This window comes from Podarcis melisellensis (assembly GCF_964234715.1).
Source record: "Podarcis melisellensis genome assembly, chromosome: 5".
Taxonomy (NCBI): Eukaryota; Metazoa; Chordata; class Lepidosauria; order Squamata; family Lacertidae; genus Podarcis; species Podarcis melisellensis.
Window position 1 is genome coordinate 55,918,461 of NC_138537.1, and position 27,573 is coordinate 55,946,033.

A 27,573-nucleotide genomic window follows, 5' to 3' on the forward strand; every position below is an offset into this window, starting at 1 on the left:
GATCAACCTTCTCCAACTTGGTGTCCTCCAGATGGCTAGTACTACAATTCCCATTCTTCCCTGTTAGCATGTGCAGTGGTCAGAGAGTCCTACTCCAAAACATCGGGGGGGCACAGTTGGGTAAGGGTGGCCCATATCGCTTGTTGAACCTATCTACCATATATCTTATGGAGGGACATGGTACCAAGCAGATCAGTCTGCCTTTTGTGTTGCTCTTTGCATACAGCTAATGCCAGGTTGCTAGATGAATAATCTGGCAGGTTGAAAATGGACATGTCAGTATACACTGTTCTTATGACCGCATAGCACTGTTATCTGATCATAGGACTTGGATTATTAGCATAATCGGTTCCTGCTCAGTGTGGGCTCTGGTGCACACCATCCTTTTTCTTATAGAGCTCGTGCAGAAAGGGCAACTTCTGCTGAGATAGGAGTCTCTATTTCCACAGACAATAATGATCCATTATGGTAGCAGAGCTCTGGGTTCATTTATTGACTCCAGCTGGCATTTCTTGGTTCTTTAAGTACACTATTTTGATTGCATCCATTTCCTTAGGACTGATTGCTTGTCCTCGTACTTTGTGACTCCAGGGTGCTGCAATTTTAATACAGTCGGAGTGAAAGGCTTAAGTGGTAAAGCAGCCTGCTGTATTTCTGAAGAATCAATTTAGCACTAGTAGGAAGTTGTGGCATTGGGAAAATCAATTATTTTCCTTGTGAGCTATCCATTTAGAAGGTGAAGTTGAGCAGCTGGGAGGCTGTTTTATACAGTTTGCCTTCATTTCTGCCAAACAGTTTTAATGAAGGATGTGTTGAAGAGGGGAAGGAAAGCCATCCACTGTCCACTGAGGACAGAAAGGATGGGATTGTACACATGTTATTGATGCTCTGTTGTTTGGGATGGGGGGATGCAAAATGCACTTGTACATGTGCCAAGAAATGTAGGTGAGAGTACAGACTTTATGGCTTCAAACTATTCACACTCCTTTGACGGCTTTTGGAGCTCCTTTTCCCTTGTCCTGCTTCTCTAGACATCAATCTGTACTTTCTTTGGCAGTCAAAGTTGTCACTTTGTTACCGAGGCAGAATATCAAGTGTGCCCCCCCCAAGAAACCCAGAATAAGTCAAGGTACCTAGTATTCAAGGATGGTTAAGTCACTGGCACCCTCCCTCCCTGTTTTTATGTACATATGCCCCAACACACTGCACATTCTGTGAGCACAAGCCATGCTCATTATTTGGGGGTTGTGATTTATTCTACTTCTGCAAACCTTGGGTTCCTTTGAACATGATGATACATTTCTCTTGTTTCTCAGCTCCAATTTGGCTACACAGGTGCCATAACTCAGTAGCATCTGACTTCACTAAAGATACAGGTATATTGCATCATATATATAGATATTTAGAAGCTCTATGTTAAAACTAGAGACAGTCTGCCTTTGATACTAGAAAAGGCAGCAGAATAATGCTGTTTATCTAAAGCATGCCCCTTTAGATGCCAGGATTTTTAGTGAATTCTTCTTAAGTTAATTTTTGAAATCCAAAAGAAGAAGATGTAAACTTCACCACCTAAGTGAAAGCTGGGAAAGCTACGGTCTATATTAATATTCATGTTATATTCTGTACACTACCATTTTATGCATGTTTACTCATGGTCGAAGTATTTGTATTTATACAATGTGTATACCACAGAGCTGCATTGGGGAGGGAAGGCTTAATATAAGTGCAAAGTTTCCATTGGCAATTATGGAGCAAGTTTCATTGATAACAGTGGGACTTAAGGACAAACAGCATGTTACATGTAATGTGTACCACACAGCTCCATCTCCATCTTGTATTTACTTAAGTACAGGTGCACAGGGAGAGAGTTAGCAGGACCACAGTGTGTGGGAAGAGGAGGTTTTATCCTTTCTCTCCTGTGCCACAACCCCTTGTAAATTTTCTCATCATGCAGTTATAAGGGTTAGTAGCATAAGTTTCCATTTGTCCCAAACCCAGTTGGCTTGCTTCCGTTCTGTGTTGTTTTGTTCAGGTTAGTCGGGAACCTTAAAGGAAGCACAAGTTCTCAATTGGAACCATATTGGGAGGGTTCTAAAGAACCCTGATGGCTTTTGGTTACCGCAAAAGCACGTCTACCTCTTGGTTCTCCACCCCAATTACTGTTCCCCCTTGATGAACCATAGTCTGCCTTTCAATACTTGCAGGCTCTGAGTGGGGCACTTAACCCTGGCGTGCAGTTGAAACCTTCAGTTCTGACCTCACTCAAGAAGCCCCCTCAATCTTCTTGGACCAGAGAAATAATTAGGTTTTTATCTCTTTCATTTCCAAGATTTTGCTCTCTTTCCTGTCTTCATGTAGCCCAAACCCCTGTATTTGCACTCAGGCTTCCCATGGCACATCTCGTTCTCCACTGTAGCCTTCAAATCCCTGGTGTCGCTGCTCACAACTTGAAATTAGACTTGAGGGCTGTAGGTCACCCACCCCTGAGTTAAGTGTTGCGTTTAGCCTGAGGAGACCCAAGTGTCTATCCTCACTTGGCCATGAAGATCAAGTCACTTGCAGCCAGTTTAGGCAATTTCACAAGTGTGTTATGCAGAATGATAAAAATGGGCAATCACATATACATGCTGCCTTGACCTGCATGAAAGATAGATAAGGTTAAAATATAATTAAGTGTGCATAGGATTGCAGCGCTAGGGTCATTTTTTGTAATGCCCAGTCCTCAAAATGATAAGTGCCAGAGTCCTCAGAAACCCTTCTTGGTGCTTGCCAGCACCCTCTCCCGCTCCCATTTTTAAAAATGGATCTTTTAAAAAGGATTTCATTTGTTGGGGGTATTTGGGGTGAGGTTCTAAGAAGTATTGTCACTCATTCCGTGAAATGGGTATTTTGCAGTGCTCTTAGCAGTTTTTATTTGATTTTCAAATGTGTCCCCAGGCCCTAAAAGAATGATGACCGCTGACTTAGTGCAATACCATGATAGAATTATTTTCAGTCTTATATATCAAAGCTCCTTTGTTTTTACACCAGTACCTCTACCCTGGCGACTGTTCCAGCCTATTGAACACAGTGTTCCTTGTCCCTGTATCCACCCCTCCCTTCTGTTCCTACAGAAAAGAATGCTTTTAAAAATTACGGTAGAATCCATGTAATTGTCCCTCTTAATGACATAATGTGTGCTTAACTGGGATCCGTGCCAGGCTACAGATTTAGTACTTGGCAATTGAATTCCATAGTCTAAACAAAGGGTTAGAGACAGCCTCAGGTCGATGAGTGTACATTGCCCAGTACTTCTGAGAACAAGTAAGATACTGTGTTTACAAGATTTATTTTGGATCATGATTACAGGCAGTATATAAACACAGCAATAAATTCTACTGCAATATGTAGGATGTATCAAGACAGTGACAAACATAAATGCATGAAATTGGAAGAACATTTTGTGAATCTCATTTTCCAACAAGATAAAAGCCTGATTTTAGGAAATTTACCTTACAACAATCATGTTTTGCAATCTGAATGTCAGTATTTGAATTACAGGGGAAAGGGAATTCCAGTTAAACTGGTTTTACTGAGCACCTCCATGGAATGCTACACCGAGTCATGGTTTTGATTAAAATTTGTGAAGGTCAGAATCAGATTTAATTAAGGATTGAAACCATCATCCAAGACTGCTCCATTTGACTTAATGTGTTTATTGATACAGCCATATGTTTTTCTCTGTTTAGGAAATCCTCAACCGCATCACATGTTTGCCGCATAGAAAGAGTTGCAGGGCATGAGGGCAACATGATAATTTTCTCAAACATATGGTTTAATGAGTACCTTGTATTTATTTCATCCAATTATACATGGCTGCCATTGTTTACCTGTCATTTGTATGACAATCTTTTGTTTCTGAACCTCTTTTAACTCTATTTCTAAAAGTGAGGGCTAAACACTTCTTTTTAAGCACAGTACATCAGACAACTGTGATTATCAGGTTTATAACAAGTAGCCATGGGCTGGACAGAAATGTCAGGCGTGTGTCTTAAATGTAGTCCAAATTCTGTCGGAACTGTTGATTTGAAAATAAATTTTACCAAATGATCAGGAAGGGCAATCACCAGAACATGAAATTCCTGCTTCAGACATAGATAAAGGAGCACTCTTGAGATAGGAACCTGGTGGGAGCAAATCATTTTAAATTCATTATGCCATTGAAAAGACTTTCTCTTCTATAAAGATTAACACAGCTGGGAAACTGGCTTGCTCAGTAGTAGTAAGAAGACAACTGTAACCGATTGTATGGGTGAATGAGACTTTAGTTTGCTGCTTATTAAAGCACCAAAATCCATTATTTCACAGGACACCAATCTAAGTCTCATGTTAATCATTTCAATCAATCATTGGAGCGTAATTGCATTTTTTTCAAGCCCTGTTTTAAACAGATATATAGTGTTGGTTCAGTTGGTAGAGCATGAAACTCTTAATCTCAGCGTTGTGAGTTCAAGCCCCACTTGGGGCAAAAGATGCCTGCACTGCAGGGGGTTGGACTAGATGACCCTCATGGTCCCTTCCAGCTCTATGATTCTGTGATACTTCTATGACATATTTAACACCATCTATATATTATAATAGGGACATGGGTGGCGCTGTTGGTTAAACCACAGAGCCTAGGGCTTGCCGATCAAAAGGTCGGTGGTTCGAATCCCCACATCGGGGTGAGCTCCCGTTGCTCGGTCCCTGCTCCTGCCCACCTAGCAGTTCGAAAGTACGGTACATCAAAGTGCAAGTAGATAAACAGGTACCATTCCGGCGGGAAGGTAAACGGTGTTTCCGTGCGCTGCTCTGGTTCACCAGAAACGGCTTAGTCATGCTGGCCACATGACCCAGAAACAGTACGCCGGCTCCCTCGGCCAATAAAGCGAGATGAGCGCTGCAACCCTAGAGTCGATCATGACTGGACCTAATGGTCAGGGGCCCCTTTACCTTTTCATATTATGTCAATTTCTGGTATTGGTGCGCTTGCTCAGAATATGGACCAAGCAATTATATGGGCAATATGTGACTGATAGCCTAACTTTTAAAACTTCAAAAATCATATTATTGAAAGTGACTATCGTATGCTGCCAATATTTATGGAGGTTCAGTGGGGAACCATTGTTTCTTTGTCACTGCACCCAACTTTCCTGATAGCTGGGAAGACAGTTTTGAGTACAAAAAAGTATGAAGAGTTAAAACACAATTGCTCTGAACAAATTGAACGTCCTTGCAACTGCATTTCAATTTTAAAAAGAAAGAGATCCTCTACTGTATCTCCATAATGTGAATTTTGACCCTAAATCTAGCAGATGAAACAAGATAGAATCTTGCTCATCTTTTACATTCTATCAAACTTCTTTTCAGAGATTTTTTTTTTATTCTGCCCTATTTTTAGACAGCCACAAAAGAGACTGCCTCCAGTCTATTCCAGCTGCTGCTTTGAAAAGTGCATTTAGAACCAAATTTAATGGCATGAGAAGGAACCAAACAGGTTTATTGCTTAACTCAACAAAAGGAAAAGCATCTGTGTCCCGTTAAAGCAGCAATGTAGTGACTGGCTGCCCTGAATAGATCACCAGATTCATCCTCTTGTGTTTGGGTTTGTGTCCAATTCTGCTTATGCACAGGGACCCTGCTCATGCTTGAATGCAGTTCTGAACCACAAGTTTCCACCTTTGTATTCAGAGGGGGCCCATTTTCTACCAGAAAGCTTGTCCTCATTTGGTGACTCACTGAGCATCAAACTACAGGCATATTAAGTGCAAATTGCATGGGGGGGGGTTAACTATGGGATCAGAGCAAGGATAGAGGGGGAATTTAACCTTTTTCTCCTCTTCTACCATCCATTTGGGGATTTTCCCATAAAGCAAATACCAGCTTCAGAAGAGGGATTTTTCCCAGGACCACAGCAGGTGAGGGAAGCATTAAACCCACCCACCCTCATCTGCTCTGATCCTGTTAATCACCACCCTTCTCCAGCTGAGATGATTTGCATTTTTAAAAACCTAGCTGTCTGATGCATTTCTGTGTAGTTTGGACCTCACACTGAGAACCAAACATATAATTGGGGGCGAGGCCTTGAGGGGCATTGTGGAGACTTGGCTCCCACAGAAATATCCCAGGCCTCCTCTCTGAATATTCAGATTTACTTTTCCAAAAGGTTTCTAGCCCCTGCTATCAGGGGATATGTGCAGGTAGTAAGTAGCCTTCTGATTTGCTCAGTGAGAAATACATCTGTCCCTGCTTGTTCTACAGCCAGCAAGGCATGGTGATACATAGTAAGTACAATTTAATTTTTAAATGTTATTAAGTGTTATTAAGATTATTTCCTGTGTCAAATAAGCGGAGAACATAGTGGGATATTAGTGTTTAGTGGTTTGTTGAGTGCTTCACATACACTCCTATGCTCCCCAAACAACCGCAATATAGTTGACCACGTGAAGCAGAGATGGGGGAAAGTCCTGCTCAATTTGCATTTTAATATTTTTTTTATTATTTTCACTCCTGAAAGTATACACTGTCTGAAACACAGCACTGCTGTGAATTTTGCAAGGTAGTTATTCCATTTTAAAAGTGCACAAAAATCCATGGGGGGGGAGGAAGTGTGTGTAAAAATGCCTATATTAGTCAAAGAAACATACACAAATGTATTGCATTAAGGAAAGTTGTTTGCAAGAATGCAATTGTGAGGTAAAATTATAGACAAAAAAATGTATGTGTGCATTAAGAACATTGTGCACTAGAATGCTGATCTTTAAAAAAAAAAACCAAGCTGATGCAGAAATATGACAAACTGAGTTTAAGATTGGAAACAGCTGAACCTGAGAAAAGTCTGTACTAAGGGTAGCAGCAAACAAAGTTCTACTCAAAGTAGACCCATTGAAACTAATGAACTAATGCTGCTAGTCCCACCCACCATGTGATTGCAATCCTAGCCTCAGCCACACATGCAATGGAGTGTCTGAAAGAGGTGCTTACATGCTTAAAGCAGCTACAGCCCCTTTTTGATACCCCACCGAATGCATGGCAGTGTAATCATCAGCTGGGCCAGGGCTTATGGTGTTTCTTTCCCTTCCGCAAGTTAGGCATATGTGGGAGTGTGTAGTGCATCTGAAATTCCCAGAGAAGAACCAGGGAATTATTCCAGACGGAGTGTGACCTTACAAACACCTCTATCTTTGGAAACAGATGGCGGAGTATTGCCATTCTGATGCCCATTGAAGTGATTGAGACTTTCCCCCACCCCCTGAGAGGTGAAAGTCTAATCAAAGACAGTCTCCACACTTGGCGGTATTTGTTTCCTCTTTCAACTTCAGCTGAAATTCTATCTGCTGTTTACCAAACTTCAAGAACGGGAATGGTCTAGTCCAAGTTACAGGACTCTGTTTTTATCACCTCTGCTGGCCTGGACACTTGGCTTATTTACCTTGGAAAAATACGACTATTAACAAATTGTAATAGATTAAGCAACAAACAAACAAACAACAAGTTAATTGCGGAGAAACATCTGAGTGCTTATTTAATGAGTGGGATGGGGCTGAGGGGTCCGCAGTGAAATGGAGACTTCAAAGTATGTTGGCAGTTTTTTTATTTCTAACTTTTGCCTCACTGAGTTCACCAGTAGTGATTTTTTTAAAAAAAAAGCTTTTCTCTCTGTTTTAAGTATGTTTAAGCCTGAACCCAGTAACACAAGCAACTATCCATGGTCTCTCTCTATCCCTTCCTGATAAATGATCTGAAATTGTATGTCACATGCCCAGTTGGCTGTCTTTTCGTTCAGAGGTTAACCAGGGTCATAGAGATGACCTAAGCAGTTTGTGCTGTGCAGGGGCTATTTCTCTTAACAGTGATTTGTTTAAAGGGTGTGAGTGCACTCATGCCTATGCTTCTCTTTCTCTCTGGCATTTTGCCTTTCAGCGCCATTCAATAAACAATGATCTAGCAGTATGTACTCACCAATGTCCACAATACCTATATTTTGTGTACAGTGTGTTTTGGATGCATTCAGTTTGTAGCAAATATCATTTGATTTTCTTTCTTTCTTTCTTTCTTTCTTTCTTTCTTTCTTTCTTTCTTTCTTTCTTTCTGTTTGTTAGATTGGCATGAGGTTTGACAGAGTATGAAATGCTAGGTGACAGTATAAAATATTATAGTCTTGTATCATGTAGACATGAGCTTTTGCATCTGTAAACACATACTTTGAAGTTAAAATAATTGTTGCTGCTGCATTGCAACTCAAGCTGGCTGGGACTGAGAGAGCCCAACAACATATGCAAAGCCACAGGTTCCTCACCTCTGTGCCACGTGGTAGAGTCGCATTTAACGCAGTGGGTTTTATTTCCAAGTTAGAGTGCATTGGATTGTATACTCTGATTCTTGAAAAACCTTTCCCCTAAAATGCAATTAAGAGCTGGTTCAGTGCATAGCTGAATCCTCTAGTCTTGGAGGATTGATATTAAACAAAATTGTATGTTCCTGCTTTGGGTAGAATAGCAGCACGTTATTCTTTCCGTTTGGTACTTGAAAATTCTGCCACAGTCGCACCTTGCTGCCTAATTAGACCAATGCACAATCTGGTACTTATAAAATGTAGTCAATGTGAAAGTAACCAATTTTATATGCACAGTAACATTTACAGTCCATCTTTACACACGCTTGCTTATTAGGCCTGTTGATATAAATAGGGCTCTTTTCTAAGCACATATGCTTAAATTCCAAGTACATTGCATCTTTAAAGTGTACGATGTATCCCCAGAGGCTCATATTGCCGGCTTTGACAGGTAATGTGACTAATAACTGCGTAATCTTCTCTGCCTACTCATCGTCAGCCGCATTCAAGTGTGTAACATTTAAATTCAAAGATGCTGTTATTAGCATTACAAGGGATGTGAGTATGTCAATGTCTATAAATGAAAGGCAGTCATCTAAGACAGCTGCATCTAAAAATGATAATCCTTGCAAAAAATCCAGTTGTGTTCTTTGGGACACTGGGGCTGGGCAACATCTAAATGAACTTGTAAATATAGGTTGTTTGCCTGGATCTGCCCCAATATCCCATATTCAGAGATTATACCTGTTGTTTTAAAATCTCTGACATTGAGGCAGTGTGCAGCAGCAGCACTAAAACTTCCTGCTCTGCAACCTACATTTGTTGGTCCTTCTCTCTCAACTGCAGTAGGAAGAAGGAATCTTGCTGTATCTCCCAGCAGTGTCAGAAACCATGAACAAGTGGTCAGCCATGCAAATTTGGGAGAATTTGCTGTGGTGTACAATTTTCTTGCTACCCCAAAGCACTTAGGACTGCTTCATACCTTATAGCAACTTTGGAACACGCATCCCCCCTTTTCACTTGCTGCTCAACCTACTTTTTTTATTACAAAGAAAAAAAATCTCTGATATTCACGTCTTAAAATACATGGTAGACTCGTCTGTCTTTAGTTTATAGTAGATCTCAAGGGATTATATTTTCCATCTGTTTTCAGACACACAATTGTTCTTTAAACGTGACAGAAGAAATGGTGCAGTTGGAAATGCAGGAGGTTGTTTTTGTGTGAAGCGAACCTTAAAACCAGTGCTGTTTTTCTAGAAAAAGAGGTGCTGGAACTCACCCTGAATGCATCCCTTGTCTCTTACAATGGCAATAGTGCCCACCTGAGTAGTGCCAGAACTGAATTTTGGTGAGTTCCAGCTGAAAAAAAGACCTGCTGAAAACCACATAGTTTCTGGAATTAAGGCCTCAGATCCTACCATCAGAACACTAGCTGTGCCAATATTATTATAGGGCCACAGTCATGGGTCTGTATTAAGGGCGAGTCAGCTGAATTTCGCTGTTAGAAAATGGCTAAATGGATTGATTTGAAACTTGGCAGAATATAGGATGTGTATAGGAATATAGGAATATAGTGGCTTATTCGGAATGAGTTAACTGTGTGATGAGAAAAGAGGCGATTTTAGGGTGGGGCGACATAACAGTGCTGTAGAACAGAGCATGAGAGGTGGGGCGTGCGCCAAATTTTAACGTTGCACAGGTCACTACTGAAATTTGGGAGCCCAAATGTCGCCGCTGATGTGAGACTTCGGAAAGCTGCATTTTCTTTCCATAGACTTTGTTGGGGTGGTTTATGGGGATGATTGTACAATATCTTTTGGGGAAATTGTTGTGTTAGGTCAAGGGAAACGTCTAGTATGTGTCACGAGCTATGTAACATGTTTGTAGTTCGACCACAAAAATGCCTTTTAAATCAAATGTCAGCCAATGGGATTTCATAAGGTTGTTCCCTGCACATGCTCAGTACAAACATGTTGAAAGAGGAAGATGATTAAAGGGGAAAGGGGTGGAATGGAGTGGTGAGAGAGAGTAAGGAAGGGCAGAGAGAGTTGGTTGGAAAATCACAATTAGAGTCTGGATGTGTGAAGGAGAGTAGAGGGGTGGAGATGAGAGAGGCATGGGTACTCACAAACCAGGCCTAAATCTGGAAGTTTGGTGTGAAATTAGGCAGAAAGGCAAAATCACAGGACTTGGGTAGAAAAAGCCTGAGAGGCAAGAAAAGGGAGAGGAAATTTCTCTGATGTGCACAGTGACTGTATTTCTGTTTGGTGGCTTTTAAAGGTGCAAGAGAGCTTTCAGGAAAAAAAGGAAAGGCAATTCATGGGACTGCTGGATTTCCTCTTTTTCCTATTGCAACCTTTAAGGCTAGGCCTACCAATTGACCTTTTTAAAAAGCCCAGCCTGCTCTTCTCTTGTACAGCCATACAATGTGCAACTGGGGTAATTACAGGACATGGGAACCAATATGACCCCTTGCAAATGTTAACTGGTAGTTAGTTATAGGCAGAGAAGCAGCTGCAGCCAATCATTTAAAAAAAAAAAGTTTAATGCAAATTTGTTAAAGGGGGGGAAAAAAAGCCAACAGCAACCATCAGTTTACATTAAGAATACAATAAGCACCCACACGTCCGTCTTAGTTTATACATGTAGATTGCTATATATGCCATCCAAATGTCCAAACTAGTATCCAAGTGAAGTCAGTGCTTATAAAAAGTATGTTCAAATGTCTCATAGACATTAAAGGCTTCAGACCGTTCATAAAAGATAGATGGTATATATCCTTCGAGGCTTGAAGTATAACTCTCTCAGCAACTATCAGAATTTGTAAAACCCATTTTTGTTGTCATGAATCCCTATGCTGCAGGAATATAATTTAAAAAGCACACGAACATCCACAAGTATCAAGGATTTCACCAATACAAAGTTTTGTCCCTGCCGGGCGGGGGGGAAAGCAAAATATAAAAATAAGCTTAACAACAACAATAATAATCTTATTTCGCTTAGTATATCGGCCATTTAACAAGCATACAAAGTTACATTTGAATTCCTGCCCTTTTAAATGGTGTAGTGTTTCTTATTAATGAGGATATTTATTTATTGCATGCATGCATGTGACGCATTTCAGCCAAAAAATCTCCCAGGGTGCTTACATGCAATCAGGTGAAATGACAGTCTTTGCCTGCAGGTGTACAGTAACCCCACCCCAAAAAAACCCTTCACCTTACATTTAAAGCACATGACTTCCCCCAAATAATCTTGGGAACCGTAGTTTGAGTGAAGAGTGAATTGTAGCCATGTCCATGGTAAACTATAGTTCTCAAGATTATTTGGGGGAAGCCACGTACTTTAAATGTATGGTGTGGATGTGAGGGATAATACTAAATACCATATCAGTATTACCTTTAAAGGGCATCTGTGGCCCATAAGAGCTGCCTGCATCTTGGAATGCCTTTAACAAAATATCTTAAATGACAAGGTCCCAGTGATTTTGATAGGACCTATCTTCAACTACTTTAGTCTGTGCCCGTTGCCTGTTGCTTAAAACCACTGACCACCTTGTTTTCCAGTTTTAAACAGTGCTAGGATTTAGTGCTAGCTATATTCCCAGAAAGCTGTTGAATATTTGTATCGGAGCTTGAATTGTTTATTTATAGGCATGACCTTACAACCACCTTGAACAGTTTCTGACATGTGTGTCCTAGAATACTTGTGGCAAGAAGCTAACCTTCTCTATAATGCCACTTGACATTTCAAAGCCACAATTTTTATATACCAGAGGTACAAACCTTTAGAATAGAAAGTAAGCATTCGCACACCAGTGTCTCTAGCAACATGCACTTAATAGCAAATTATTTGACTGAACATAATTCATGCTTTACCTTTTTTAAAGGGCAAATATATTCTGGGTAGGATAAGCAGTTGGTCAGATTTGCACTCTTTATATTTATTTGTGATGTGACTAACAAGTCAATGGCTTGTATCCACATTTGCACTAAGTCAAACATTCAGTGGAATTCCCCCCTCCTGCCCCTGTGTGCCCCTAAAATATATGGGGTGGGGGGTTTCCTTCAACCCTTTGGAGCAGATTTGGGTTGGGCACAGAGCATGTACAGGGAGAAGAAGAGGCAGGGGAACTCCATTGCCTAACTCTGTAGAGGTGTCCTGGCCAGGCTTACTAGAAGTAGGGAACAGTTTTTGCCAGGCTCTCCATTGCATTTTCTTCACCTCATCTTGCATTCCTTCACTCTGATGCCTTTCTTTGGCCTGCTGATATGCACCAATAAAGTGCCTTTGAATCATCTTAACAAATATAATCATTGGGGGGAACTACTCTACATTAGCATGGGACGCAGGTGGCGCTGTGGTCTAACCACTGAGCCTAGGGCTTGCCGATCAGAAGCTCAGCGGTTCAAATCCCCGCGACGGGGTGAGCTCCCGTTGCTTGGTCCCTGCTCCTGCCAACCTAGCAGTTCGAAAGCACGTCAAAGTGCAAGTAGATAAATAGGTACTGCTCCAGCGGGAAGGTAAACAGCATTTCTGTATGCTGCTCTGGTTCACTAGAAGCAGCTTAGTCATGCTGGCCACATGACCTGGAAGCTGTATGCTGGCTCCCTCGGCCAATAAAGCGAGATGAGCGCCACAACCCCAGAGTCATCCGCGACTGGACCTAATGGTCAGGGTCCCTTTACCTTTACTCTACATTACAGTTCAGTTTATGTGTTAACTGGTGTAGGAAGGTTGCCCCTGTCCTTTGTTCTTTTTTTATAAAGATCAGCAAGGCAATGCTAGCCCAGAAATATTCTGTTTGTGTACAGCAAGCGATTTTCTGAAGGGATTAAATACAGCTCCCTACCATTATTAAGGCTTTTTTTCCCCACAAGAGAGAAACTGCTGGCAAATACTTTCTGATAGCCCTAGCTAGTTGCAAATAATATTGAGGATTTGATTGGCAAGCTTACATGACAAAACACAAACATATTCAATCGTGGCCAGGGTGACATCACTTAGTGCAGACAACATAATAACATCTGTTCTGCTTGCTCTCTTCACTGCACTATTTTTTTTTATGGTAGTGACACTGTTTTATCCTTAAATAATTTGGTGTTTTTTTTAATTGTTTTTTCTTTACCTTTGTCTACCCTGGTATGTCTGAAGATGAAAAAGGTGTTTGAGAAGCTTTTTAACTAATTAAGTAAACCTTGTAGCAAAACTAAAACTTGCATTTTTATTGAAAATATTTATCACTATGGCTTACACACAGAGCCCCCCGGTGCCCATTCCCAGTTTCCAGTGGAAATAACTAGCCTTAGTTTATTCAGTGTACGGTTGCATGCATCACCCCTTCTCTTCATCCTATGGTTTATGAAATCCTCTACATGCCTACAGTATCTCCTTTCACCCAGTGAGTCAGGATCTCACTGGGTTACCTTGGGCAAGTCACTATCTTGCAATCTCTGGGCAGAATACAGGTGTGATCCGCAAATATATAATAAATGTGCAATGAGTTGGGGGGTTCTGAGGCTATAAATAAAGCGAAATACAGCTCAGTGTGATACATTAACCTCATCAGGTTATGAGTGATAGCATTAAATAAAATGGCATACTCTCATCAGTGTGGGGCATTAATTTACATACAGTAGCCACAGGATCTCAGGTGCAAAGTGCTGCAAAAGTGTGTTTAAATTCTGGGAGGAGGTGAAATGTAGCTCTAGGAGCGAACAGAGAAGAGTGGGAATACTGGGTGAAGGGTAGGGATTCTGCTCACCACACCATTCCTCCTTGTTGTTTTTCAGAACCTTCACAATTCACTTTGCCCCATGAAAACTCACATGTATGTTAGAGGAGGCTGGAGAAGGTTTGACCTCTTTTTATTGCACTGTAGTGCAAGAGTGTCCCTAACAACAGCAATAGCTGTCATCTGTAAGAAAATCCACACACACAACAATTCCCCCCTCATCCCCACTTAGAGACAGCTTAAAGTTATTGAGAATGAATATAACAGTCTCTGAAAAAATGAACAGTCTGTTGTATCCCAACAAGTAAACAGTGCCTTAAAGACATTCATAAGGGGAGCCGTTTTAAGCTTGCTGGTTGTTACCATGCCAACTGGTTTTTACCATGCCAACTGGTTTTACCATGCCAACTGGTTGTACACCTGAAACCACCGCATGTGGTTTACGTTGTTGTAATTACACAATGGCAGTTCTGAATTGAAAAGAAGCACCTTCATTTTTAGCCAAAACATGGCCTTTAACAATTTTTTTACATCTGTTAACAGTGGAAAAGGTGGAAACAGCCCAGCTTTAAGCTGCTGATCACAAAAGTCGTGTGTGCATTTGTGATGTGCAGGACAAACCCTCCTTTTCAAAAAAAATGAGCTCCAGATGCTATTGGGCTCTGGCTTGTGATGTGTAAAAAGCATGACAAAATTAATCAAGAAAGAAGGAAGACCCTGCAGGGGAAAGAAGAGCAGCTGAGACCCCCCCAAAAGCCAAATAATGCAGAGAACTAGGGAGACATCCTTGTTCTTTTTATCTCCTTCCATGGCTACTTGGGCAGCTTCCCTTCCCTTCCCTTTCTTTCTCTTTCATTACATTTTATATCCCACCTTTCTTCTGCTTTGGATGAAACTTCAATAATAATAATAATAATTCTAGTAAAAATAGCTAATTCAAGTAAACATGTTTAGGATTGATTTGACCAGCGGTGCACTTATATTAATAGAATTGCAGAATTGTAGAATGATTCCCAAGAGTCATCTAGCCCAACCTCCTGCAATGCAGGAATCTCTGCTAAAGCATCCATGACAGATGGCCATCCAACTTCTGCTTCAAAACCTCAAAGGAAGGAGAGTCCACTGCCTCTCGTAGGAGTCTGTCCCAATGTCAAACAGCTCTTACTGTCAGAAAGTTCTTCCAGATGTTTAGTTGGAATCTCCTTTCTTGGATTGAATGGGGGAGGCAGGAGAAAGAGCATGCTGATGTCCCACTTTCCTGCCCCCCAAAACTATATGGTATGGAGTAGGTCCCACTGAATTCTATGGGGCTTGTGGAAATATGTATTGTATAAGATTGCATTATAACATTATTTGTGAACTGTGCTCAAAATGTGTATGGCTGCTGTTGCTGCTTCTACTGAACTATCCCTGCCATCAGCCTTGATGAGCTACTGTGTCTTCTTTGTCCAACATTTGTATTTCTTTGAAACTGCACTTACCAGCACAACATTAAAAAAAAAAAAGATACACTCCAACTGAAGACTACTTAATAATCTATTAAGCAAAAGCTGGAATGAATGCCTAAAAGCTGCGTCAGTGGATTATATGTCAAACATGAGCACGCTCCTGCTTTCCTTGACTTATCCAGTAATCTGATTAGGCAGCAGTGATTCAGTTTGCTATGAAAATACTGTACTCAGTAAATAGGACAAGTGTTCTTGTCTCATAGAGAGCATTTGTGTGGGGGTGCATTGACAGGGTCTGGCTCACTGATACATTCATCAGTGTTCCAATCTAACTCTTGCATATTATTGTGAGTCTCCTTCGTAATGAATGGTGCTTTGCACAGGTTCTGGAGATACATGGATCATATTGTTATGAATAGCTTTAATGGTCATTGGTTGTTGTCTGGTTGTTGACACAGACACTTTAGTGTGAGTAACAAATAATGCAGGATTATTTCTGGCCACTTTCATGTGGTAACTTTATTTATTATTAACCCAGGTGTTTGTCACTAACATACTAGCATTTTACCTACACAGCCACAACGAACCACAATGGTCCCAGCTAACACTATAGGCAATTACAGCACACTGGGAGCAGTAGATAACCCCTAAACCAGGGTATCCATATCTGAGATGACAGGTTGACTTTGCTGCTGTATTTAATACTTCCCCTCTAGAGACTGCGTTTGCATCTTGGATGATGTGCACTCTCTCAAAAGCAAAGTCAAGAGCAAAGCAGTATCTCTTTAAACTATATAATTCAAAGCAACCACCTGACAGCCATTTCCCCAGCATCCATGGGAATGCCCCAACTTCCACCACTCATGGAGCATGCCAAAAATGCTTCCACTTTTCATGCATGGAATAAGTTGTCCATGTATAGCTGGGATAGCTGAGTTGGTACAGCATGGGATGCTTAATCTCAGGGTGGTGGGTTTGAGCCCTGCGTTCAGCAAAAAGATTCCTGCATTGCAGAGGTTAAACTACTAGATGATCCTTGTTGTTCCTCCCAACTCTACAATTGTATGATTCTATGCACAGAGACGGGGAAACACCAACAATGACATCACCTTATTAACTACACACACGCACACTGCATACAACCAGACACAAGGACACCGTGGCACCATCTGCAGCAACAGAAATTAAAAAATTGTCCAGTAGCACCTTAGAGACCAACTAAGTTTGTTCTGGGTATAAGCTTTCGTGTGCATGCATATTTCTTCATATATCTTCAGATATTGGTTTCTAAGGTGCTACTGGACAATTTTTAATTTTTTATTTATTTATTTCGACTGCGTCAGACCAACAAGTGCCCAGCCTTTGAAATGTCTCAAGGATGCCTGAAGACAGAGATTTAAGGCCCTTAGGCCAATTATGCACAGTCATTGGTTTGACTGACCAACACACAGAGAAGGAAGGAGAGACATACAACAGAATTGCCAGACAGTTCTCTTGGACACAAGTTCAGGTCCTGTGGAAGCAGAGGAGCAATTCTCTGAAGACAGAAGGTTTTTGTTTTGTTTTTTTGCCATGGAAAATACAGAACCACCTGGGAGAAGCACCATCACAACTGATTTTTTTGGCCACCAAATAGTACAAATATCATTTTCAAATGGTATTCTCTATATAGTAGCTATAAGATGAGTTATTTTTGGACTAAATGAAAGGTTTGTGATAGTAAGGAGAAAATTTGTGTTCTTATGCTATGATTCATGGTGGAATACCTTGGGAAACAATTTAAACAGCCAATATATGCTAGCCATTATATGTAACATTTTGCATCTAGACCTCACTGAGGTATGTTTACTATGTTTTATTTCAGTTCTTAATTTTAATATGCAACTGGTTTTTAATTTTATAACACAATTATGATACACTTCAAGCCTTTAGAATTTAACATTCTACAGACAAATATGTCGATTAAGAGATGAATATTAAACATAAGGTGACCTCACCACCCTGTCCGCTGCAGAATTTTACATGCCGATTCTAAATCCTCTAAAATGCAAATCCTAGTCTAAAGTAAATATCAGTTATTTGCAGTGCTATTTGGTTGTGATTATTTGAGTTGCAAGGTGGTCCTGGAGGTGTCATTTTAGTATTGCGTAGATAAGAGGCCTTGCCAGTTGCCACTGCATTTGTTCAGCGAATGTAGTCCTCCATGGGCTGATTTTGCTCCTGTGCGAGATGTAGTTTATGGCTTTTCATTTCTTCATGACATAGTTATGGTTCTCCAGTCATCCCCAGCTGTATTTCACTTACATCTGGGGATGTGAAAAGTAATATGCCTTCCATGTGAGTCATGTGCCTCAATTATGTCTTTGCTCTTGCTGTTTTGTTTTCTCAATAACACCTTGTTCCCATCTTCAGATTACTACTTTTACATTTTACTCCCCCCCCCCACTTCTATTTTTCCTATTTTCTACAAGTTCTTTTTTTTGAAGAATAGCATATTTCCCATAGCATGTTTTAACAATTGTTTCACCTTGTATCATCTCAGGCTAAAAATTATCAATAAAACAATTACCGGCAGTCACTTTACATAATCAGCCATTACACTCTCTCTCTCTCTCTCTCTCTCTCTCTCTCTCTCTCTCTCTGCTTAACAGACACTCATAAGTTAATAATTTGCAAGGAAATGTGTCATGTATCTTATTATTTAAAATAATAAAAGCATTATCCACACTCTGTACCTTCTCTTTCCTCCTCCTGTATTGTTCCAAAAATCTAACAAGATTTTTTAGTTTTATAAAATAAAGCATATTCAGTGCACCTCTGAGCCAATTTTTTCTTTTAAAATAATTTTTATTGGATTTTTGATAATTTTATACATATAAAACATAACCGTTTCAGACATTAAAATAAATACAAGGTTCTTTTGACCCTTCAGACCTCCTTCCCTCCCTCCATGGGTTCCATGTTTAAGTTTAAATTTGCTGCATCTTTTACCATTATCCACCTATTATATAGTCATAATTACCATAAATAATTCCACATTACAGATGTCATTACATCCCTGCTCTGATATCTCTTTCTCCCACTTTTTAACATTTTTGTTACTTTGCTTTCTGTCATTTGCCGTAGCAAAGCACAGCGATGCACATATCCAGAACTACAATAGATATCTAAATCAACTCCACACTCTTCACCCACAATCTGGGAAAGACAAATTCACACACTTTATATTAAATGCAATATTTATTTAATTTATTTATTCCACCTATATCTCACCTTTCCTCCTGAACGAACTCGGGTATAAGGATCCTGATAATGTGTTGGGTTTTTTTTTGGCTTTATGGAGAATCTCTAACAACAGTACACCAGAGAATGATTTTCTTTTGTTTGATGGAAAATAATAATTTTTAAAAATACTTCTCTAATTAAGCTGAGTTGTAGTCTTCTTTAGGTTGTAATACTATATCCACTTTCTAGGGAGTGAGTCATATTGAATTCATCATTGAATTACATTTGAGTGGACATGCATAGGATTGCAGTGCTAATACATTTTAGTTTTCATTTACTATAATCCACTCCAAGAATTTTATTAAAGAGTGGTATAGAAGAGAGAGCTTAAAAGTTTAACACGCACAAAAATAGTGCCTCAGAAGCTCTCATGGTTAAGAACTTGCATATGGAACCCATACATTTCTCAGAAGGAACTGAATCTTTCTGGATAATGTTTCCACAAAGATGATGTTCAGAATATTGTACTAAGTTTATATGTGTTGTCGTCTGAAGAAGAGAAATTAACATTTTGCAAGGAAAGGAGCCACACACAGGGCCAATTCTAAACCAGCAGCATCTCAGGCGAGGGGCATATTGGGCACCTCTGTCTACTGGTGCTTAGTGGGAAGGTATGGGGCAAGAACCTGTGGCTCTGCAGATGTTGTTAGACTACAATTCCCAGCATTCCTGACTGTTAGGCTCCCTTCAGCCTCAGCCAGAGTGGCTAACAACATCTGTAGGGTCTCAGGTTCCTTGCCAATGGCCTTGACTGTCATCCCTTCTGGGTAGATAGGGAACCATATGCTCCCTCCCATCTTGTGCCCCATGTTTGAGACAATTAAAAAGCAGGACGAAAGTTCCTAGTTTTATTAAAAACAGAGACACATGTGAAACAGCCACAGCTTTAATTTAAAACATTGCTCACAGAGTTGTGATAGTGTCACTGAGTTGTCAACCTGTTTTTTGTCTTGGGGGTCCTGTATCTGAGGCAGCTGCATGCAACAAGCAGGGTAATGGGTGTAGTTTTCCCCATTCCAGTGCCTCCATGCAGTTTATAGATGCCCCTCTTACACGTTATGCACAGGAGCATAACAAAGAAAATGTTGGCAACCTACATGTGAACAGATGCTTCTCTCCTGACCCTAATGGGAATGTTTTCACTTCTACCACCTCTCTTGAACTGCATGTTTATGCTGGGCTCGAAAACAGACCCCAATGTGTATAATATTCTGCTATCAAAGAAGTGCCATTCGCTTTCAAAAACAGTCTATTGATTATTTTAGTACTTGCCTTGACATAGGCAATGCAGCATGATGTGTGCTAGATACTATACTTGGTAGGAAGAGGATGTGAGTTGAATCAGGCTACTCAAAGTGACACTCTGTCATGGGGCTTCTATACTCTAGTGCTTTACCTGAAGCATATCCTTTACTATGAAAGGAATCTGTCAGGTGTTTTAGCTCCTTGACAGTCATCTGTCGGCTGCGCAATAATGATGTTGGCTTCAAACATTATTGGCTTGAAGTTCCGTCTTTCAGGCTAGGTCTGTGTTGACAAAAGAGCATATTTGAGTTGCAGTATCATCCCCATGATCTAAAGATAAAGGTGTAGCAAGATTAATATCAAGGCAGTAAATCTTTCTCACTGAACACTGCCTAACATAAATCCTAATCCAGGGAATCAAGATGGTGCCCTTCAATACGAGATTCAATTACTAGCATGAAATCGTGTTCGTGTTAGCTTCATCAGCATTTCCCCTTGAAAAAAACCTACTCTGACAAATCCTCACACTTTTTTTCAGCAGCTGTAGAAAAGGTATTATGGCAAAAAAGAAAAAAGAAAAAAAAAACAAGTAAGATGCATACAAACCACTGCTGGTTTGGGTATTATTATTTTTTTAGTTCTTGGATTTGTTTTTTTTACTACATTACACTGGGCACAGTTAAATTATGAAATTCCCTCCCCCACAAGAGGCGGTGATGGCCACTAACATGGATGGCTTTAAAAGAGTATTAGACAAATTAATGGAGGGTAAGACTGCCAGTGGCACTGCGGGTTAAACCACAGAGCCTAGGGCTTGCCGATCAGAAGGTTGGCGGTTCGAATCCCTGCGACGGTGTGAGCTCCCGTTGCTCGGTCCCTGCTCCTGCCAACCTAGCAGTTCGAAAGCATGTCAAAGTGCAAGCAGATAAATAGGTACCGCTCCAGCGGGAAGGTAAACGCCGTTTCAGTGTGCTGCTCTGGTTCGCCAGAAGCAGCTTAGTCATGCTGGCCACATGACCTGGAAGCTGTACGCTGGCTCCCTTGGCTAGTAAAGCGAGATGAGCATCGCAACCCCAGAGTCGGCCACAATTGGGCCTAATGGTCAGGGGTCCCTTTACCTTTACGGCTGCCAGTGGCTATGTTCTACGTCCACTGTTGCTGGAAATTGCAGATGGGCAGAGTGCTGTTGCTCTCATGCCCCACTTACAGGCTCCCCACAAGCATCTGGTTGGCCACTATGAGAACAGGATGCTGGGTGGGATGGGCCATTGACCCGATCCAGCAAGCTCTTAACAGAATATGTGCCAATACAAACTGAAAAAATTCTAATGCAAATTACACTGATTTGCATATTATTTTTGGGGTAGATTTAAAAAAAATGCAACATTATTCAGAAAACCTACATCACTACAAATCACCAGACCAAAATACCCCTATTTTCTCTTGAGTTTGTTGGACCTTCTCCAGACCATCATTGAAACCAGACACCAATTCAGCACATTCACAGTAACCCCGAAATTAGATGAAGAGGTCAAATAAAATTGGGTATCAGTATGTTGATGCCACCACACTCATGGCCTTTTCTTATGGAACGGCACTGGGTCTGTGTGCCCCAGGATCGCATAGCTAACTACTATAACTGCCCAAGTCTTCTTCGCACAACTGCTTAACAACGGCACAGTCAGTCCAATGTTTTATTTGATACACAGTGTACTTGTTAAAAAGAATAGACACCCTGGGCTATAGGTAGAGCATGTGTGTATCCTTGGTTTGGGCACCAGTAAAAAGAATCTCAGGTAGTTGGACTGAGAAAGACCATCTTGTCTGATAATCTTGCAAGGTAAACAAACCTGCCACCCTCCAGATGTGCTTGGACTCTATCTCCTATCATCTCTGATAACGGGCCATATACAGTGTAGGCTTGATAGAAGTTAGAGCTCAACATCTGGGGGGCCCACAGATTTCCCCAGCCTTGATTTACAGCTACTGTCAAGGCTGAATACAATACTGGCTTACGATGGACCAGTGGTCTGGCCCTATTTTAAGGCATTTCTATATGTTCAATGATAGGGAGCCAATTAGTGGGAACCTCATCACTCAATCAAAAAAATTTTTTGAGGGAGCTGGACTGGCAGGAGTAAGAAACACTTGTTTAGACTGCAATGGAAAGTGGTTGGCAGTGGGGAATACGGGGAGACATGCCTATTGCTGTTTCAGAGAGCAGAGCCATTACTGAGAACCAGCCTGGTGTAGTGGTTAGCCTGCAGCCTTTTTCAGCCTTGGATCCCCAGATTTTCTTGAACCACCACCTCCATCACGCCGGACCACTGGCATGCCAGCTATCTATGATGGGAGCTGTGGTCCCAACAACATACAGGAACCCAAGGTTGAGAGTCTGGGTTTGAGCATCCGACTTGGACATTCTGGGAGAGCAGGGGTCAAAACTCCCAGCCAGCCATGAAGCTGGCCAGGTGTCCTTCGGCCAGTCGTTGCCTCTAAGCCTAACCTACCTCACAGGGTTGTTGCTGTGGGGATTAAAGGGGGGGGAGACCGTGTATGCCCCCCTTGAGCTCCTTGGAGAAAAAGTGTGGGATATAAATGCAACAAGTAAATAAACGCTGTGGAAAGCGGAACAACAGGCTGCCTGAGTGTGGCGGGTGTTGAGCACTTTATTTCGGATGGTGCAAGAGGACTTTTCTCTTTGCAGGCACAGAACAGGGACGCAATCTGCGGGAGAAGGTGGTGGTGGAAGCAGCAGCAGAGAAAAGGGAATCCCTTTCTCGATGCTTCACGGGGAGGAAAGAGTGTCCTGCGGGCGCTTTGCAGCCGTCAAGCGGCCATCTCTGCCTTATTCGCTGTGGAGGGTCGAGGTGGGCCTCTCGGATTTTCCGCGCGTGCACACAAGGGGCGGGTTTCTCCTTTCCACCCCCCACCTCCTATTTTATTCCCGGATAGGAAAAGAGATACTCCCTCTCCTCCCCCCCCCCCCAGCATCCTCACAATGAGGCGCCCCAAAGACTGGGATGACATCACCCGCTCGTCTCCAAAGAGGCGCGGTCCCATTGGCCGGCTGTCGGCGCCTTTCCGGCCAATGGGGACGCGGCAGGGCCCCAGGCCGGGCGAGCTGACGTGCGAGCTTCCAGTCTCTTTGCCGTATGGGGGTTTATTTTGTTTTGGGCCACTCCAGCCGCCGCCATTAGGCGAGCCCAGGGTAGATTCGAGGGTGGCGGGATCTCGTTGCCTGGGCTTCCTTCCCCCTCAGCCCCGCCGGGGTGGTAGCGTCCTCCCAACCTGCGACGTCCTTTTAGCCACCCAGACCAGGAAGGAACCATGTCCTGAGCGGGCGAGGGGGGGAGGGGGGAGACGGGAGCGAGAGGCCGCAACCAGCGGTGCGGAGCAGGGGCGGCTGGCTGGCTGGGATGCGGGTGAGGGGCATGGGCGGCAGCCGCTGAGGAGAGACAGTCGCGGGATCAGAAGGCTGCCCAGCGAAGGTATGGAGACGGGGGGTGGGGGGGGGGAGAGGGAAGCGGCGAGGCGGGGTGGGGGCAGAGGGGGAAAAACAGCATTTCTTAATGGTTTTTTTTTGGGGGGGGACTTTTGTACTTAATGTGAGGAATTACATCACCCTGAGCCGCCTCTTTCCCCCGGTGTATATGAGGGCGAGGGGACAGTTTCTCACTTGGGGGGGGTCGGCGTTTATAGTTGCACTTCGGAGAAGGGAGGCAAACTCCGTCCCTCAGCTTCACAGCCCTTCCTCTTCCCCCTTCCCCCCAAACCCCTGGAGGTACCTCGGGGCTTACGCGACCTCCCCCCCGTCCCCCCCCGCCAGCCCCACACACCGCGCGCCGCTTCAATATCACTTTGTTGGCCGGGCCACCCCCTCTAGTGTTGGCAAAGGATTCCTAAGGCCTTTCGCTCGCTCCTAACGAGGCTTTGAAGCTCCCCCTGTTTGCTCGCCCCCTCCCCAAAAACACCACCACTTAACGGTGTTGCCTTGCTCACCGCCCCCCCTCGTTTATGAGCCTCCCCAACCTTTTGCTCGGGCTGGGAGAACAGGGGAGAAATGCGCTAAAACTTTGACCACTGTGTTTAGTGTGTGTGTGTTTGGGGGGGAGATGCCTCTTGTGTTACCTCAACGGAGTGCTTGTCTGTTGCTCTATGTAGGGATCCGTCGTCCCCCCCCCCCGCAAGAAAAGAAAAAAGGGTGGGTGGGTTTTGGAGCATCCAGGCACCTGCCCGGGAGAGATGCTTCTGTCGCCACTGGGTTGTTTACTATAAGGTTCTGCCACCTATGGCAGTTTATTCGGAGTTGGCTTTCATGCCGCTGGAAGTATTAACGTGTGCATAATGTGTACTAAATTGCTCGGTGCCCAGAAGCCGTTTTTTGGGGGGAACTGCTAAATATTGCAACTCTTGTTTTTGCTTCATGTGTGTGGCTTATCCGACAGGCCCCCCGTGGTCTGCATGGAGAGCATCACTTCTGTTTTTGGAAACGGGAATGTGATGCGGTAAATGTTGGGTTTTGAACACCTAGTGCAGTGTATCCAACGCTGTTGTTTCAGAGCGCTAAGAAAACCACAATTTGGCATATGTAGCAGAGACATTTCTGTGTTCTTGCTTATCCACATTTAGTGCTGCAGTACCTACATCTTACTATGGTGAGGTCATACCTCTCCTGTTTTCCACCCCTCCTCTTCCTCATTATTCATGGACTGTAACCTGTGTCTTACTGTCTCTGTTGCAAAAGTGGCATGCCATAAATACTGGATTTTTTTCAGTGCAGATGTTAAATTCTTTATCCTTGTTAAAGTGAAATTGATTTGATTTTGTGCAGTTGTACTCTAGCTGAGCAGCCCCCCCCCCATAGCAACTATCACAAGGAGACTGCATCTTTGGCATGATCACACTTTGTGAACTGCATCAGTCATAGTAAGAAATTGTACTGGACAATGATAATTAGAACAAAATCTTCCTACATTGCAGCAGCTGTCTTAATGGCCAAACAAGGCATTTTTGGAGGTCATACAGCACTTTTTGGAGTACCGCAGATAACCCTCTCTGTATTTGAGAGCAAGTTCCCCTGTGCTCTTGCTTTGTAAAAAAAATAGTCTTAAAAGCTGTACAGATTCTTCTGCTGTCTTCTCAGATCTCCCCTCTCCTGATTTGAGAGAGTACTTTCACCCCTAGATATTCTAAAAAGATTCTGAACATACCATTTCCAGTTGATGCATTACATAGGGCAACCCCTTATAGTCTTAGGCAGTAGCATTGAGGGCTGTGTGTGACAGCAGGGTGCCCTAAACATAGTCTGGATGCTGTTCTTAACAAGGGCTGTGAAGTTGCTCTGTAATTGCATTGTTTTTTTATGAGCAAGGAATGCCTTTGCTAGAACTCATGGGATGTGGCACTGTAATTGGTAATGCTTCCTGCTACATATATGCTGGCTATGATTTCAAGGGCATAAATTTATCTAGCTATCCAAAGTTTTCTGGCAGTTATTCAGGATGCCACTGAACACAAGTTACTTTCCACGGAATAACAGGATGTTTTCATTCCCAGCTCATTTTTCTGTAGATTTAAAACATTTCAGATTCTATTTCTACTAATTCTTGAGGAAGAGCTGCCTTTTGTGTGTTTGCTGCCTTTTTGGAGGTGATTTGACTTGTGAATTTCTAAGAGATGGTTCTGAAGTCCACTGAAGCCATCTAGGAATTAGTAGTCGAGTTACAAAAGCCACTTTCAGTTTATGCATATCAGAACTAGAAAGCTGAGATTCTTTAAATGTATTATAATCTAACTTTCCTGTGTAGAAAGTTAGCATTTATGATTTGATTGTAAAGAAAGTACCCCATTATTGTTCAAATACAAATTGTTCAAAAATACAAAAGCACAGATAAAAGAGAAACAAAATAAAAGATAAAAAAGAATAATTAAACACTAGCAGAATTTCAACAACATATTAAAAGATACATTAAAAATATAGATAATAACAACAATAACAACATCACAGCACCAGCCCTTTCCTTAAAGACAGCCAGTTCTTTAAGGGCCTGTGGGAATATAAACGTCTTCAGCTGCCTGTGAAAGGACAATAAGGAGGGAGTCAGTCTAACTTTTCTAGGAAATGAGTTCCAAACTCTGACATCAGCCACCAGAGTGGCTCCCTCTCCTGCATTCCACCAAGTGTACCTGAGGGTGGTGGGACTGAGATGATGCCCTCCCCTGATGATCTCACAGCTTGGGCAGGTTCTTATGAAAGAATACGGTCTTTGAGATAGCCTGGACCAAAGCCATATAGGGCTTTCTAGGTCAAAACCAGCACTTTGAATTGTGCCTGGAAACAAACCCTAATTACATCAAATAATTAACAGCTGGGCGGCCCTGCCCATTTGTCAAATTTGGCCCACCAGGATCAGGGAGATAAAGAGCAGGCCCACTGGGGTGAAAAGGTTTCCCATTTAGATGTGCCTATTCAGAACTCTTTCTAGGATTTACAGCATTTTACTTTAACATGTTGTGACATATACAGATAGGTAGCCGTGTTGGTCTGCCATAGTCAAAATGCACACATGCACACGAAAGCTCATACCAAGAACTAACTTAGTTGGTCTTTACGGTGCTACTGGAAGGAATTTTTTTTATGTTGTGACATAATTGAGCTTTTGGTCTGTTTCTGTAAGCATATTGTAAGCACTAGTGCTGAAAAATTTCATAGCCTATAGTTTCTAATGAGCTAAAAGTTACATTAAAACAGTTCACTACATATATTATTAGGAAATAAAGTTAATTTTTGTTGATGTTGACATAAACTGTAAATGAAGTTTTAACAATGAGTAAATCCAAATGGTTGATGCTCCTAGAACGGATAAAAAAGTTATTCTGTTGGTTCAGCAGAATGAAAATTAGGCATAGAAATAATGTGGTTTAACAGGCCCATCCAGTGTTGCAGTATGTAACCTTTTGAATTATACAAAACATTTTTCTTAGGATGTTGAAAAAGACTTTTTAAAAGGAAAAATAGATGGTAAACCCACCTTACCCTTGCTAATCAGTTCCATTAAGATGGGAGAATCCCCCCCCCCAATTTGGTTAAGGCTGAGCCTTTTACTATTGTTTCAGGTTACTTAAAGTGCTTCTGGGGCAAGGCAGTAATGGCGAAGTCACCGTTTGAAAAATAATAATAAAACTACTTATACAACATTTTTGTCCTTAGTGTGGTGTTGCAGTTCCCTTAGAAGGCATAGAAGCAAAAATAAACAGTTGTTTTTATATTAGCAAAGGAAGCAACTAATGTTAGAATAAGCTGCAGGTTAGAAATCTTAGAAAGGTTACAGCGTGGAAAGCTTACACAACCTGAGAACTGCAGGGTGGGGACTAAAGGGGAACAAACTACCCCAGAAGGAGCATGATGTGTTCCCCACCAGAAGTGCTACCCCTCCCCTAACACCCCCGCACCTATTATATCAACTAGTAATGTAATTGGTAGAAGTAGATAATTTTTAACTAGC

At 42.0% G+C, this 27,573-nt stretch overlaps 1 protein-coding gene across 2 annotated transcripts in view; it reads left to right on the plus strand.

Annotated features, from left to right (window-relative positions):
- Positions 1-27,573, plus strand: part of ZRANB1 (zinc finger RANBP2-type containing 1) — a 280,696-nt gene that overhangs the window by 218,271 nt on the left and 34,852 nt on the right. The window contains exon 1 of one of the 2 annotated variants that reach the window (XM_081912698.1): positions 23,166-23,556. The exons of the other annotated variant lie outside the window; for it this stretch is intronic. The gene's annotated coding sequence lies outside the window, so the exon portion shown is untranslated. Of the gene's footprint in view, positions 1-23,165; positions 23,557-27,573 lie in introns of those variants that run through there. 2 annotated transcript variants of the gene reach the window in all.